The following is a 17,269-nucleotide window of genomic DNA, read 5'->3' as shown; positions in this document are numbered from 1 at the left end:
ACAGTCTTTGTTATAGCCCCTTAATGCTGAGTGCCAAGCAGGGTAAAAAGAAGTACCATTTTTTAACGTTTTTTGTAATGACAAGGCCGGGAATCGAACCCTCAACCTTCCACTCTTCGGGCAGACACTCTATCACTTGACCACAGAGGTGGTCTCTGATGTAAGAGGAATGCTGGAAGTAACATGGGGTATCAGATGTCAATTACTGTGTACATCTGGGATTCAAACCAAACATCGGTGCAGCACCTTAACCACTGTGCCAATGTGCATTACAGGCTAATAAAGTTCAAACACCATCACATATGTGTGTATAACTAAAGAAACTTCATCTCAGAAAATGAATGATTGATGTGTGACTATTTCTTGTATACGTTCCATAGGTATAGTTCCTGTTATTAATACTTTAACATTAGCAATTAACATCACCATTAGCAATTATCACAAAATGTCTAATTATTCTGCAAAATGAAGTTTACCACATTTTTTTCATGCCAGACAGCAATATTCCATCCAAGACTTGTAAAAAACAAAACAAGCTTCTTCACTGCTATTTCCTGGAAGCTCCAACAATGTTAACAAACCAGTTTTGCTCACAAAACATTGCTCCCAGACCTTGACAGTCATGAAGACAAGTTCTCTACACAGCTGTAGTTCCTTATTCAGAAGTCTACATTTAACACAAGAACATGCACTAAGATTAATGATAAACACTTTTACACTTTCTGAAAAAGTGTAACCACCAAACCAACTTCTTTCCAGCTGGGGGGACACGGGTGGCCCAGTTGTCTAAGGCGCCGTGATTCACTGTGCAGAGTTGCGTCCCTTGGGCACGCCAGAAACCTATGATTGTGGGTTCGAATCCCGGTTCGCCCCGATTATGTTTCTAGGTTTGTCAGCACCATACCCGTGCTCGTGGGTTTCACCAAAGTGGTAAACGTCTGAAACCTGCATCACTTCTGGCTTTCCTCCCAAATTAAGCTGACACGCCGCGATATGACTGGAATACTGTTAAAAGCGGCGTTAAACCCAACTCACTCACTCACTCTTTCCAGCTGATGACCTTGATCTTTGACCTTTCTCAAGGAATGTGCCAAAATGATTTACCCAGGTCCATGTGGAATATGACCATCAAGAAAAAGTATGATCCAAATATTTTTCACAGTTACATCAAAGATGACCATAACCTTTGACATAAGAATAAGTCACATGTGATGTGGGAGCATTCGTTCAGAAACTTGAAAATGCCACAGAAACTGATGATGACAAATAAACCATGTCGTACAAAAATATGAATGCAGAACTAGGCACCTGAAAAATCTTGACAAAATCCTTTTCACAGCAAGCCCCCATCCTTACAGAAGTTTCATGCCAAGTTTAATCTTGTCACCTTGAATTAAGGCTGTACATAGTTAATACATAGTTGATATAAGAAATAAACGACTCGTGGTCGTTGTTTATCATACAGTAAAACACTGCCGGATTTCAGAATAAACAACTCCCACACTTCGTTTATTTCTTAATTAGAAAACATCACTGCACTGATGGGCAATTTTTGACCAAACCTCAAAACTGTCCTGTTCCCCAGGATTCCTAATCACCTATCAAGTATACGCCAGCTCGAAAACCACTGACTGTTGTGTAAACACTGGATGTCTCGTTACTGGTAGCTCTTGCCACAAGTATGGGATACCGGACACCTATTGTGTCCTGAATTCCCTCGGGAACTGATTTATGAGACACCACCTCTTGGTGTCACTGCATGCAATAAGCCAACAAGCTCACACAGGAGGGTCATGGCCTGATCAGGACTTTACCCAGCACTCTCTCAGGGATAGTGAACTAATTGTGGAAGTAATGATAGTCCCATGTAGTGACAGATGACAACACTGGGGCATTCAGGAGCTAATTATTACATGGAGGAAAAGTGACAATACATTATCGGGACATTATGTCTGGGAAAACGATGCGAGGCTAGCACTGTTAAATGTCACACTGTGGATGAAAGGTACACGATGCAGTGTCTGCACTACATTTAGGCCAAAACAAAAATGTGAGTGTTTCCTATTTCAGCCCATCCCAAAACAGTGTGAGCAAGTTGTTTCGGGGTTGTGTTTATAACCTTTTTCTTTGAAAAACTGAAATTTTAATTTGGAATGACTGTATTTAAATTTTATATATTTTAAAATTAAATATTACCATATTGAAAATAATGATAGGTTTATCAATAGAGAAGCACATTTAAGCAAAAAGCATAAACTGTGGAAAAGTATGGCGCAATAAACAAAATAAGAAAAATTGTTCGGGGCCAGAGGCTCAAGATTAGGTCGGTTGGGAAACAGGAAACGTATATTTATTATTTTGGCCTTACTGGGATATAAATGTACTCCATGTGATCAAATGGTAACCTCTTATTGACAAGAGCCTCCAGCTATGCACTTTTTGATTTTTACTTTGAGATACTTCGGTTGATGACCATCATTTCTTGAGTCAGGCTGTGTTCAGCCGGTGGTCACACAAGCAGGATATAGTGTGTCAGCATCGAGAGGCTGGCACACACATTGTCATGTACACCTCACTGACAAACACACTCAAGACCAATCAGTGATAGAACCATGATAAAGTACACCTGTAGATTAGATCTAGTTTGTAGTTATGATGATGAATGGAAGGTGGAAAGCCTCTAGCAGTACCTTTGAGACTCTAAGCCAAATATGAAGTTCGATAAAAAATCATGAGAAAAATGATAGCAATACTGTTTGTAGTAGTTGTATGACATTGTTTTCAAACATACTAAAACTCAATGGAATGCTTCTTAAATCAAATAAATGGCTTAAATTCAAAGTCCAAATTGTTCTGGTTCTGACATGAATATTGTTGATGAGAAAATTACCCACACAACACATAACTGATGAACCTTCAAATGCCACTGGTCAATGACCAGTCAGGGTGAAAGCCTCCATATTGCCTACAGAAATCAGGGTTATTGTCATTGATGGAGCCTCAATTTACCTTAATACAGGGCCATTATCTCAGGTACTAAGTCCCATAAATGGCTCCATTTGTTGACTACAAATGCATAAATGATGTACAGCTCTTTACATCCTAAAGTTCAAATTTCCAAAGCCTATCAGGTAAACATGACACTGCTGTCAATAACAGCAGATTATGATGGTAATTTGAAGACCTGGGTTCGCAATATAATTAATATCATTTCTCTTCCAGAAATATTGTGAATCTCTCAGGCTTCACGGATTGTCCATACTGCCGTAAACTTAACTTATTCTTGTTACACACCATAAAGGACGTACATATATTCCCAAGAAGGACACCATAAAGGCTGACATTTTTACTCAGCTTAAAAGTATGTGTTCATTGTTTATGCCGCACTCAGCAATATTCCTGACATATGACGGCGGCCTGTATATAATATAAACTGGACAAGTCTATCCAGTGATCAATATTATAAGCAACAATCCACGCCATCAGGATACAAAGACACACAAGCACAGGCTGCTGGGGTCACTTCTGACCTGCATTCCCATTGGTAGTGTCAAAGTAGCTCACAGAGGCAGGACATGGGAACCCCGGTAGTAAGATTCCTGTTCAGTCTTTCTATTTCTAAGGTTTAACAGAGGACCTTCACTTAAGGTTCTACAACACCAAATTAGAACCAGGTGGTTTTTTGGTTCTACTGCTGCTCTAAGGCCAAACTGTGCACACACGTTCAGGTAATAGCTGTTGAATGCTTAGTTAATTTTTAAAAAATATAACGTTACTATAGAAGTCTATGTGAAAACATTTGGTTGTGTGTAACCTAAATGTGAGTCAGCTTGTCTGTTAACCATCAGGGTGCAAGGAAATAACATTTCACTTTGCTTTGAGGTTAAATATCTATTTGTAGTGACTTTGTCTCGAAATGTTAAAAAAAAGGGAGAAAATTGTAACTTCAAGATTGTGTGAATGATGTGTAGATCTAACTACTTCAGAGATGATGTCATTGCACTGAAAAAAATGTTGAAAAAATTAAAACTAGAATTTTTTTATATGTTTTTTTTTTTATTTGTTGAAAGTTGGAACTGACAAAATTTAGGGGGGACTGGTAATTTTTAGAGTTGCCAGTCCACCATGACCGACAGTTTCAAAAGCCAGCAGGAACATTGGGTGACATATCACAGTTGAGAACTGGCCTTCCCTGATACTGAATTGACCTTGAAAGAACTCAGCATTATGGACACACAATCCCCATTCTAGTTGACTTAACAATCAATTCTGGGACAGGAAACCAGTGGTTGATAGTATGAGCAACGATAATACCATCTGTCACACATTGTGACCACCTGATTCTTATATTAACAGAAGACCATGGAATCCCACTGGGGCAGTCAACAAGAGCACAAGATACAGTACATGAGTATACTACATTGCATTATTAACCTCGATCAGATCAAATTCAAATATTTTCTGAATCGAACAAGTCGACGATACGATACGTTTTTTCCTGTATCAATACACGACGATACACTTACATAAACATATTACTTACTACTCGTCAAAGATTGCAAAATGTGTTGTAATTAGCATTCCAAGTTCCCTGTTAAAATAACCGCTACGAACATGTACCTACAGCTAGCTTTTCAATATCAACTTGTTCTGCAATATTTATAGTCAAGAAATTTCCACGTGATTTGACGTAAATATGTGTATCGCGGCCTTTGTATCATGACACGTATCGTAGTCTTGCTGTATCATTTCACCCCTTAATTAGCCAGTTCATGTAACCTATGTCCAATTTCATGTCTTTCTCAGTACAGTAACAATATTCAGCTCACAGCTCACAAAATAGTCAGTCTCATACAAAATAACCCTGCTTTAAACCTGGAGAACTCTCCCTGGGGCTGGAGTTTAACTTCCATCCAATCCAACTCATCACACCGACACAGAGTACTACATCTACACAACTGGGCTTGCATTGGAGGCAAAGGGCCATACACCATCCCCTCATTGCATTAATTTGCCATGGCCAAGTGGTCTGTAACCTCTCCTTCGGGAACTGTCTGTCTTATTATATATACGCTTTGCAGAAGGCAGAGAACTGAGGCTGCAAGGCAACAGATGCTGTCTGGGAACAGGATTTGTTTGTACAGCAGTCTGAGCAGAGCCTGTTGACTTGCTCTGATTTGTCCACCATGAATACAGCTGATTTATAGGAACATATAAACTATCATTATAATCCGTGCCAAACTCATAAATGTCTCTCAACATCATTTTCGGCAGATTTATCCAAACATATTGACGGTAAAGCATGTATAAGACACTCGCTTTAGTGGGTAAAGTCACAGACTGGTATAGACTAAGGACTTCTCTTATTTATCCGAATGGTACTTGAGATTCAATTATACTATACAGTAGAACACGGATATAACGAACACGGATAGAGTGAACAAACGGATACAACGAACTGTTTAAAAATCCCCGATTTATCTCCTCTATATTATGATATAAAGTTTACAAACATAACAAAATCTCTACAGTGAACTAACAGATATAGTGAACAGATATCTGATCACCGACAAGCCCATCTACCACTAATTAGTGACGTGCATAGCGAACTGAGAAATCTCACTCAGTGTCAAATGTGACTGACAATTGGCTGTACACAATCAGACGTGAATCAAAGCAATTGCGGTGAATCAACACGATCACTGGTGATGATTCAACCTTGTTAAACTTGCATTATGTTAATCTTACCTGTCGATGTAATTGGACTAATCTAATCTGTAAAACAAACAAACTGCATTCAATAATGTTTAAATTAATTTCGGTGATATATGAATACATTATCCTGATAAAATAATAATTTCAGATACAATTTCTTCCGACCATTGCATCAAACTTTTGTGAAGTTGTATCATTTGGTACTTTTAAACTGAATCACCGATAGACGCGGGAGGAAACGTGTATAAACATGTATGTGTATTGTGTGTTTTTTAAGCCAAGATGGCAGGTGTGTCCGAGCGAAAACGTATATAATGAACAGCTTATATAACAAACTTATTTCTCTGGTCCTTTATAGTTCGTTATATCCATGTTCTACTGTAGTTTAATTCTGATGACATCAGGCCAAGACTTAGGCAATTTTTCACTTGATCTGAATATTTCCCCACACATTTCTCTCTTTGAAAATAACTATTTTCTTCTGCTGATTTCAAGACTTGTCTTTTTGAATATTTTTTTAATGGTTTTAGTCAAATTAAAAACACATCATGGAGCAAGTCTAGGGTCCCTGAAGTTTGCTCCAGGCAGTTTCAATTTCGAACATCAGGGTTGTGACGTCAGGGCCCACTTGCTCAAAGCGATCGTATTGCCAAGACGACAGTAGCTTCCATATTTTAACATAGGCTAAAGATAGTTGTAGCACTGAGATCTCTTTGTGCAAGAGGGCCCTGGACTCCTTTTCTTAATGCTGCTGTAATGGGACTAATCGTGATAATGGATGTAGAAAGTAAGCATCCAGCACATTTCAGCAAGAATTAATGACCACACCATCAACCCATGGCAGGAAACCTATACAGTGTGCATGGCAAGCAAATAATGTGGTCTTCACCGCGACCCTCAGGAAAGTGGTGATACTTTTAAAGTTGCAGAAACACTATGTATCTCCTTCAAAAGTTTACCATTACAATTGCTGTTATGAAGACAACCCTACTTTACCCTGCGAACAATATCAGATTTTGTGAATTTTCATTTCAATACTCCTTCACAACAAACTTAAGTCATCATCCATATACGTATCACAGGTGGTTTACAGTAATTTACACCATTGTCGAAGATTAACTTATATCTATAATCCTTTCTTTGTGTCTACATAAAATAAACTCATAGTAATTTCAACGTGTTCATTTTCACTGTCCAAGCATTTGTAACACTGACTCTATTACATGCATTATAAACAAAGGACAGATGTATTTTCAAAACACAAAATCACACTTAAAAAATAATCTACAAGTAGCGTATATCTAGCTCACACGACTCTAGCAGAGAAAAATACATGTGTGTTCTGGAAAAGCAAAGTGCAATCTGTGGAGAGACTAGTAGGGCAAAACAGTTGAAAAGTAAGCAAAAACCACCGAAAAAGAGGCACAAAATGTTCGACCGAAATAACACTGATCTTTCTGTACAGAACATTTCGTAGCTTAAAAATTTATTTTTTTTGATTGATCAGGACTGAAGATATTCTATATAAACAGACCATTAAATGTTTAAGAATTATTTTGCTCCAAGACAAAACCCCTACTAGAATTAGCATATAGAGTTTAATATTACAATTGTGAAAGAAAATCATATTTGTGGATCAGAATTTGCAATTAACACAATAATTCACTGAATATTTCACTGAATAATGCATTTTCATAACTCATTCTCATCTCATACATGTCATTGTTATTTTCGTCAAAGAAATGGTTGTCAACGGCCAAGAGGGCGTCAATGTTGTTGGGACAGGCCTCTGACTACAGCAAAGTGAATGTTAAAGGTACACCATGCAGAAGCTATTACCATATGGACAGGGCCTCGGAACATGGTAGCAGACTGTAGCAAACAGAGAAACAGACATAATCAACACGCAGGGATAAAAAGACCATACCGAAGACATTATCAAGGCAGTAAAAGCACTATCATACATAGAAAAAAGCCACAACAATTTATTGTTAAAAACAGTTTGGTTACGAACAGATATGTTTCATATCAAGGAGCCATTAATTTAGCAATACAACTGACGCCTCATGGATGTGATTAAGTAACGTCATTTATCAATATTATGAAAAATAAAAATGGCAACTTCTTCAAGAATGCATGCATTTGTACCTGTGACTTTGCATTGAAGATTCAATGTACAACGACAACCTACAAAACATGCTTGTACAGTATGTAAATGGTATGAGAAATCACTTGAAAATTAGCAACACATCCAGTTACTTTTCAAACTAAGAAACACAAATCTTCCAAGTAACACAAAGAAACTAGAAGTCAGTTTCAGCTGAGAGATGGATTAGGAGGAAAGGCTAAAGGGACAGAAAGTTTCATTTCATGGTCAACCAATTCCACTTTTTCTAAATCATTACAGCTATCATTGAGAGAGACATTACAAACTATTCAAGGTGACAGAATGGATAGAACTTAGAGGGCAGAAGACAATAAGTATCTTGTGTGATGGACTCATCGCAGCCAAATGTCTTGGTTAAGTCTGGATGATGGCAGCGCTATTGATGAGTTCATCACAGCCAAACTTGCTGCTTAAGTCTGGATGATGGCAGCCATCTTGTGTAACGAGACATCCCGGTCAAGGAGGACGGCAGCCATCTTGAGTAACGAGCTCATCCCAGTCAAGGAGGGATGATGGCTGCCATCTTGAGTAATGAGCTCATCACAGTCAAGGAGGGAAGATGGCAGCCATCTTGAGTGACAAGCTCATCCCAGTCAAGGAGGGATGATGGCTGCCATCTTGAGTAATGAGCTCATCACAGTCAAGGAGAGATAATGGCAGCCATCTTGACGAGTTCATCACAGTCAAACTTCCTGGTTAAGTCTGGATGATGGCAGCCATCTTGATGAGTTCATCACAGCCAAACTTCCTGGTTAAGTCCGGATGATGGCAGCGCTATTGATGGACTCATCGCAGCCAAATGTCTTGGTTAAGTCTGGATGATGGCAGCGCTATTGATGAGTTCATCACAGCCAAACTTGCTGCTTAAGTCTGGATGATGGCAGCCATCTTGTGTAACGAGACATCCCGGTCAAGGAGGACGGCAGCCATCTTGAGTAACGAGCTCATCCCAGTCAAGGAGGGATGATGGCTGCCATCTTGAGTAATGAGCTCATCACAGTCAAGGAGGGAAGATGGCAGCCATCTTGAGTGACAAGCTCATCCCAGTCAAGGAGGGATGATGGCTGCCATCTTGAGTAATGAGCTCATCACAGTCAAGGAGAGATAATGGCAGCCATCTTGACGAGTTCATCACAGTCAAACTTCCTGGTTAAGTCTGGATGATGGCAGCCATCTTGATGAGTTCATCACAGCCAAACTTCCTGGTTAAGTCCGGATGATGGCAGCGCTATTGATGGACTCATCGCAGCCAAATGTCTTGGTTAAGTCTGGATGATGGCAGCGCTATTGATGAGTTCATCACAGCCAAACTTGCTGCTTAAGTCTGGATGATGGCAGCCATCTTGTGTAACGAGACATCCCGGTCAAGGAGGACGGCAGCCATCTTGAGTAACGAGCTCATCCCAGTCAAGGAGGGATGATGGCTGCCATCTTGAGTAATGAGCTCATCACAGTCAAGGAGGGAAGATGGCAGCCATCTTGAGTGACAAGCTCATCCCAGTCAAGGAGGGATGATGGCTGCCATCTTGAGTAATGAGCTCATCACAGTCAAGGAGAGATAATGGCAGCCATCTTGACGAGTTCATCACAGTCAAACTTCCTGGTTAAGTCTGGATGATGGCAGCCATCTTGATGAGTTCATCACAGCCAAACTTCCTGGTTAAGTCCGGATGATGGCAGCGCTATTGATGAGTTCATCACAGCCAAACTTCCAGGTTAAGTCTGGATGATAGCAGCGCTATTGATGAGTTCATCACAGCCAAACTTGCTGCTTAAGTCTGGATGATGGCAGCCATCTTGTGTAATGAGACATCCCAGTCAAGGAGGGATGACGGCAGCCATCTTGAGTAACGAGCTCATCACAGTCAAGGAAGGACGATGGCTGCCATCTTGAGTAACGAGCTCATCACAGTCAATGAGAGATGATGGCAGCCATCTTGTGTAACGAGACATCCCAGTCAAGGAGGGATGACGACAGCCATCTTGAGTAACGAGCTCATCACAGTCAAGGAGGGAAGATGGCAGCCATCTTGTGTAACGAGACATCCCAGTCAAGGAGGGATCACGGGAGCCATCTTGAGTAACGAGCTCATCACAGTCAAGGAGGGAAGATGACAGCCATCTTGTGTAATGAGACATCCCAGTCAAGGAAGGATGACGACAGCCATCTTGAGTAACGAGACATCCCAGTCAAGAAGGGCAGGTGGCAGCCATCTTGAGCAACGAGCTCATCCCAGTCAAGGAGGGATGACGACAGCCATCTTGAGTAACGAGACATCCCAGTCAAGGAGGGATGACGACAGCCATCTTGAGTAACGAGCTCATCCCAGTCAAGAAGGGCAGGTGGCAGCCATCTTGAGCAACGAGCTCATCCCAGTCAAGGAGGGATGACGGCAGCCATCTTGAGTAACGAGCTCATCCCAGTCAAGAAGGGCAGGTGGCAGCCATCTTGAGCAACGAGCTCATCCCAGTCAAGGAGGGTTGACGGCAGCCATCATTTGTAACAAGCTCATCCCAGTCAAGGAGGAATGATTGCAGCAAAATTAAAATTACAAATTTCATCAAGTGAAGTAGTTAAGACTTTTCATGTTCCATTTCAATATTTCAATGAATACACTGTGAGGCGAATACGATTCATATCACGAATATAGGGTAACGAATACGAATATTACTTCACAATTACAATAACAAGTCAGCAGTTTATGTATATTATTTATTATTTTCAGTGAAACAATAACATAAATTATTTGACATGGTTTGTTAATTATTAATAAATTATACATTTATATACTGCACTTATCCAGGTACTAATATCTGCTCAAATGCGACAATGACCAGTGACAACAATACTGTCAAATTAAATATTATTGGAGTGTTGTCATTGAAAGAAATCTATGCATATAATATGTTGTTATGGATATTTCTAGGTACAGAGTATGTAAATAAAAACGATAGCATATTCATAAATATTCAATTCTAGTGGCCATGAATAATGAATTCAATTCATGAATGGTTACGGTTCGATTCACCGAATACACGAGTGAATCGTAACAGCCCTAATTGTTACCATGGAAACATACATGATCAAGAACAAAAGCATCAGGGATGGCTTTATTTAAAAATGAAGTGCAAAAACTGCCTGGTAATTTCACTTTATGCTGAAACAAATTGTCACAATGACTTTATTTTCTGACTCTGTACAGTTTGTGACTTAATGCCCCTGTTTCAGGAGTATATGGATCATCGTTAACAAAGTAACACAACATAGTAATAAATTTATATGTCAACACATCCAACCTTTACCTTTTTATTAATGTTAGTCCTGGCGTCTAACAGGATTTGGTGGTCAGGCGCACTGACTTGGTTGATGCATGTCGTCTTATCCCAAATGCGTGGATCAATGCTCATGATGTCAATCACTGGTTTGTCTTGTCCAGAATTGATTACTTACATACCGCCGTCATATAGCTGGAATATTGCTGAGTGCGGCGTTAAACAACAAACAAACAAACAAACCTAAGCAGTATCATCTTTATTGCAGCTGGAGTTCGTGACTTTATTACCACTGCAGCACCACATGGACATGACCAGATCATTGCTATCCAATGTGCAAGGACAGCGGACAGCAGCAACCTGAGCTCAACTGACTCAAGAAAGTTGTGCACTGAGTCATGTTCAGGTCAAGCAGAATATCTACTGGCCAGGACACAGGTTGATAGGAGGGGGGGAGAAGACGGGGGGAGAAGAGGGAGGGGGAGGAAGAGGAGGAGCCGATTGTCTGTGAAACAACAGCTCTTACTTCACATCAGAATCCATTTTGAGCCAGTCTTCAACACCTGAGTTAAAAACACAATTAACAAAGCCTCACATCTGAGGTATTATGGGCTCCTCACGATTGCCTTCAGCACGTCTCACTTGCAACTTGGACATGATGGACCACTGGAAACAGAATTGTAAATACCATTTTCGCCACTAATGAGCTACCATTATATTGTCAATCCTTGACAATATTCAACTTACCATATTTACCATATCAAACGCCCTGCCCCAACAAGCGCCCCCTGATCACATTCAAGACCAATCTGCTAGTAGTAATTCCCTGTACCATTGTGTACCAAGCCCCAAAACCAAGTCCTAATCTTCTGTGCATTCTACCAATTTCTTTACAACAAAATACACAGCAGTGTATAAGGGTTAAATAATTGCCTTGTAATTATTATAAAAAAAACTTTAGTCTTATCAACTAAGTTTCTCCTTTAAAATTTGATTTGTGAATATTTGTTAATTTTCTGAGTGATCCGGTTTATTAAGGCTAATACGGTAGACCATGTCAGTGTTATGAGGGAGAAATGTCAAAGATGCACCTCGTTAATGTTTAACACTTTGTCCAAATCCACCAGAAGGGATATCATGCTGATCAACAATACCCCTCCAACGTGTACTCGGATCACTGTCTGATCAAGGCCCAAGGGACTTCTAAGATGATACTGACATGATTCTAGTCAATCATCCCGAGGGTCAGTCCGCTATGCTCCACTAGCCCTGGAGCAAGAACCTTGAATAGCCAGCACTGAGCGTGGGCTGGGTCTGTGGCCTTCAACAGTCGTGACAGATCTATCCCACATGACGTGTTGTAGTCATTACTGCACTTGTCAAGGCAGCGGTAGAACTAACATTTTTAGTCTGCTCGTCCTTATGATGATCACAAATAGCAAAACCCTTAAAAATGCAATTTTTTTACAGGTCTTCATGATACCTTAAAAATTGGGCAGTTTGGCAAGGACTACAGGACTAGCGCCAATTTCTACCGCTGCAAGGTATGTGGTAGTCTGTCATACAGACCCTGAAACAAATATATCAAGTACAGCCCATGCAAGTCTATAATGTTCAGCAAGTCTAGATTACTGCAGTATCTGAAAATGAAGAAAGTCTCTGGTCTCCTTTTTATTATATTTCATAACTATAATTAAACTGTTTTTTTCTGTAAAATATGTTGATTTCAGAGACTAGATGTTAGTCTAGGTATGTGGTAAAAGGAGATAATTATACAACCAAGATCTGAGAGCCAGCATAATGTGACATTAATGCAGTTAGGGACTGACACCAAGGAGAGACACCAAGGAGAGACACCAAGGAGATGCACCAAGGAGAGACACCAAGGAGAGACACCAAGGAGAGACACCAAGGAGATGCACCAAGGAGATGCACCAAGGAGATGCACCAAGGAGAGACACCAAGGAGATGCACCAAGGAGAGGCACCAAGGAGAGACACCAAGGAGAGACACCAAGGAGAGGCACCAAGGAGAGGCACCAAGGAGAGACACCAAGGAGAGGCACCAAGGAGAGGCACCAAGGAGAGGCACCATGAGTGAAACCTACTGAACAACAGCTCATTTGGGACAGGTGGCTTACGAAACTAAACTATTTGATAGGAGAAGAAACCCTCCTTCCAGACTTTCACAAGTTCATGTGTCCAACCATGTCCTTTGTATAGGTTTGTAACATTTATTTCCAGTCATACTGTTTCCAAAATTTATCCCAACAGCTTGTCTGCAACTGGTATTATAATTTGTAATTTTATTATTTTTTTGGCTGAGTGCACATAAATGTTCATCTGAGATCAGGCTCCATCATAATACTGATCAATGTAACAACATGGGTACATCATACAGACTTTCCCGATTACAGCATTACTGATCTGACAGGTTCTTCCCAACATTCATTTCTTCATCAATCACCCTCAGCATGTCTAAGCTATAATGGACCCCTTGTGTATGCTTGAAGACGTTTCATTGAAAAGAACTACGCAAGATTGAAGATATGGGGGTGTTATCGTAAACAATTCTCAGATGTTAATCTCTTCCTGACTCATCTGTCCTGTCTGATTATCACTCACGTCACTTATTCATTGGCCATCATTCATCGGGCTGACAAAACAACAACTGAAATTAGTTCAAGCCCATAACTGAGGAGTGTAACGATATAACGATCTGTCAAACTATCACAATTCGTTGCCCTATGATATTGATATGAATTTTAAAATGCCAATAGCATAATCGACAGTATTCATAACAATCGATAGTTTCAATAGCTTCAATTTGTTAAAAGTAACACATATTTAATTCAAATTTAAAATCTGCCTTAGTGGTTGGTTAGCAAGGATGACGTCAACTTTAGAATAGATTTACTATCCTTTGGTTTAAGTAGAGACAAGGAGGAAAATGGCGTCTTTGAGACTGTCAGTAATACTTTCTTAATTTCTATAACACAGATTAGTATTATCATGAAGCCTTACAGGTGATTTACTACTTTGACAACTATCACAAGACTATTTCAATAGTGTGGGCTACTATTGTCATACGATCGCAATAGTGAAATAGCCCCACTAGTCACCCTATTTAAAACTGCCTCTGGGTCAGTGGGTGTCTGTCACTGGCCAACAAACTCAGCTCAGGTTTGCACAGTGGATGAGTGAATATTGTTCAACTCCAGATATGAATATTCCAGCCGTATTACCTGAAATTAACCTGGACCAGACAACCCAGTGACTGATAGCATGAGCACCCATTTCGGTAATCAAGGCACGAGGACACACTACAATCAGCCAGGTGACAGGGTCTGACCACCAAATACCAGCCTCACCCACGTTTACATCTTGGCACTGTATTTGTTTTGAGTTTTGTGTCAGTCTTGTGGACTAGTTTCAGATGGTCTTACTATACACTGACTTCATACTAGTGGTGAAAGTCGCACTGATCTGTGTTAGCACTTGTCAGGACCACTAACAGAAACCTTGAGGTGGATCAGAAAAGTCCCCCTCGTTGATGGTTTTGAGATTTCTTAGTTTGTTATTTAACGCTGCACTCAGCAATAATAGCCAATATCATGAACATCAATCCAAGCAACTGGAATATGATGACATGTATCAACCAAGTCAGTGAAAAGACTCTTTTGACAAGCATAGTCACCTTTTACGGCAAGCATGGGTTGCCCAAGATCTATTCTAACCTTGATCTTCACAGATGGATGATTGAAAGAGGCAGATGATTGGAACAGGTTGAATCTTGACATCAAACTCGAGTTCTATTTGAAACTTACACAGCATCCCTGTCATAATGGATGTTTACTGACCCTTGAAATATCCTGAACAGCTGCAGAATCGATTACTCATTCCACACAAATAACTGATGTGCAGCGTTGCTTGTACTCCCTATATTTTATTGTTTAATCATTTCAATGTGTTTTCTTTGCACTATTGGAAACCTTCAGAATATCATCTATATTATGGAATGGATGTTAACAGACCCCTGAAGTATCCTGAACAGCTGAAGGCATCACTGTCAGGAGCTTTTAGTGTTAGTCATGAATTATTTCTGCTGAGAGTACATGACCGAAAGAATAGATATTTACTATTCTAGGGTTTCTGACTAATGGCTCAGGTCAAGGACTGGAATCCTCCTGACTTGACTTGTTCAACAAGCATTAGAAACTGGGTACTGATCATCCCCAGACACCAGAGATGCCAGAGGGTTGGTTTTACACAGAACCTGATTGCATGTTCTATTTTTAATAGTCTGTGACTTTAGCCCCTAGTGACTGAAACCAGAGTCAAGTAATCTTGTGTCTGGTCTGATAATCTCAGCTAGTTATGATAAAAAATTAACATTAAAATCTTCAGAAAGTAATGTTTGAGTCAAATTTGGGCTATAATAAAATATTAGCAGTAAAAGCTACAGTAAATAATGTTTAAGCCGAATTTGGGCCATTAGACAGAGTCTGTTAATATCTGTTAATATTAATATTTATTCTCGATGATGGAGTCAGCTACCACAGCCTGCAACTTTCAATGCTTGTCTCAAGACCGGCCACCTTTTCCACTAAGCAATCTGTTGAAAGTCTACGTTAAAGTATGGGTGTTACGATCATCTTAGTTAGCTCTGCAGAAGTGGTCCCAAGTCTAGAATATAGGTTTGTCTTGTCATGGCTTGAGGGAACTAGTGAGTTGGGTTTAACGCCGCTTTTAACAGTATTACCATTATATTACAGTTATATCATGGCGTGTCAGCGTAATATGGGAGGAAAGCCCTAAGTGATGCAGGTCTCAGATGTTTACCACTTCCGTGAAACCCACGAGTACGGGTATGGTGCTGACAAACCTAGAAACATAATCGGGCCAAACCGGGATTCAAACCCACAATGATAGGTTTCTGGCTTGTCGAACAAACAATATTTGTGCGCGCGCTCACGCACACACGCACCCACGCACGCACGCACGCACGCAAACACCCACCCACCCACCCGAACACACCTCAAAAATGTATGCTGTCTATTATGAAAGGCTGTCCATATACAAAATGAAGTAAAACTATCAAAACTCATTTCCATATGCCAAATATAGTTGGCAGACAGGGTGACAATGATGATAGGCAAACCACAGAAGACCTGAAACAAGCATGCTGATCTGAGACAAATTGGGGTAACCATGGCAACAAGCTTGAGTCTTATAACATATCTCATAAGTGAGATTAAATCTGGAAGCATCTGACGGAGACGTTGTTGAAAAGGTGATTCTCTTGCCGTCTCTAACAAAGGACTCACAATTTCAGACAAATGCATGGCCTTTCTCAATTAAAAACAGAATCAATCTCAGCCGTCATCCTGGTGATGACATAAAAAAACAATACTTTCTACTTATTTCTTGTCTACGTTCTTTGTCATGCAGTTGTTGTTTGTAGTTTAATGCTGCACTCAGCAATATTCCAGCTATGTGACAGCGATCTGTAAATAATCAAGCTGGACCAGACAATCCAGTGTCTCGATCTATATGACATGCATCAACCAAGTCTGCGAGCCTAAACACCTGATCCCGTTAGTCACCTCTTACGACAAGCATTGTCGCCTTTTACGGCAAGCATGGGTGCATGTCATCGTGTCCCAACCGACATCTTGGAACTGCACGTGTAACCGACATCTTGGACATCTTGGAATTGCACGTGTAACCGACATCTTGGAACTGCACGTGTAACTGACATCTTGGAACTGCACGAGTAACCGTCTGTTTCATTTTGATAAAGGTGCACCGGTAGTTGCTTGTGTTTATGCGATACTTCCTCATCATTGTGGACTTATGTATGTCAAAGAAGACCCCAAAAGTGTGTATTCAGGAAAATAATACTCAGCCACTCCACATCTTCCTTCACTTTTTTCTCATAAATACACGCTTTTTTAATCTTTCTTTATGTCATACAAAACCTAGGGCACACTATCACTGTAGTAATAACACAGCTTATAAATATGCTCTAGCATTTCATGAGCAATGCCAATTAATACGAACATTCCCTTGATATTTATTCATGCCTGTCTCTTTTGCCTCAATTAGTCCTGAT

General features: G+C 40.2%; 1 protein-coding gene across 2 annotated transcripts in view; it reads right to left on the bottom strand.

Moving 5' to 3' along the window:
- The window catches only part of LOC139473405 (phosphatidylserine synthase 1-like), a 102,825-nt gene that overhangs the window by 47,565 nt on the left and 37,991 nt on the right, over positions 1 to 17,269 (bottom strand). The gene's annotated exons all lie outside the window — the stretch shown is intronic.

The sequence above is a fragment of the Haliotis cracherodii genome, unplaced genomic scaffold (genome assembly GCF_022045235.1).
Source record: "Haliotis cracherodii isolate W230 unplaced genomic scaffold, xgHalCrac1.p SCAF_1, whole genome shotgun sequence".
Lineage (NCBI taxonomy): Eukaryota > Metazoa > Mollusca > Gastropoda > Lepetellida > Haliotidae > Haliotis > Haliotis cracherodii.
Note: the sequence above shows the minus strand (reverse complement) of the source record. Positions and strands in the feature narration are given on the sequence as shown.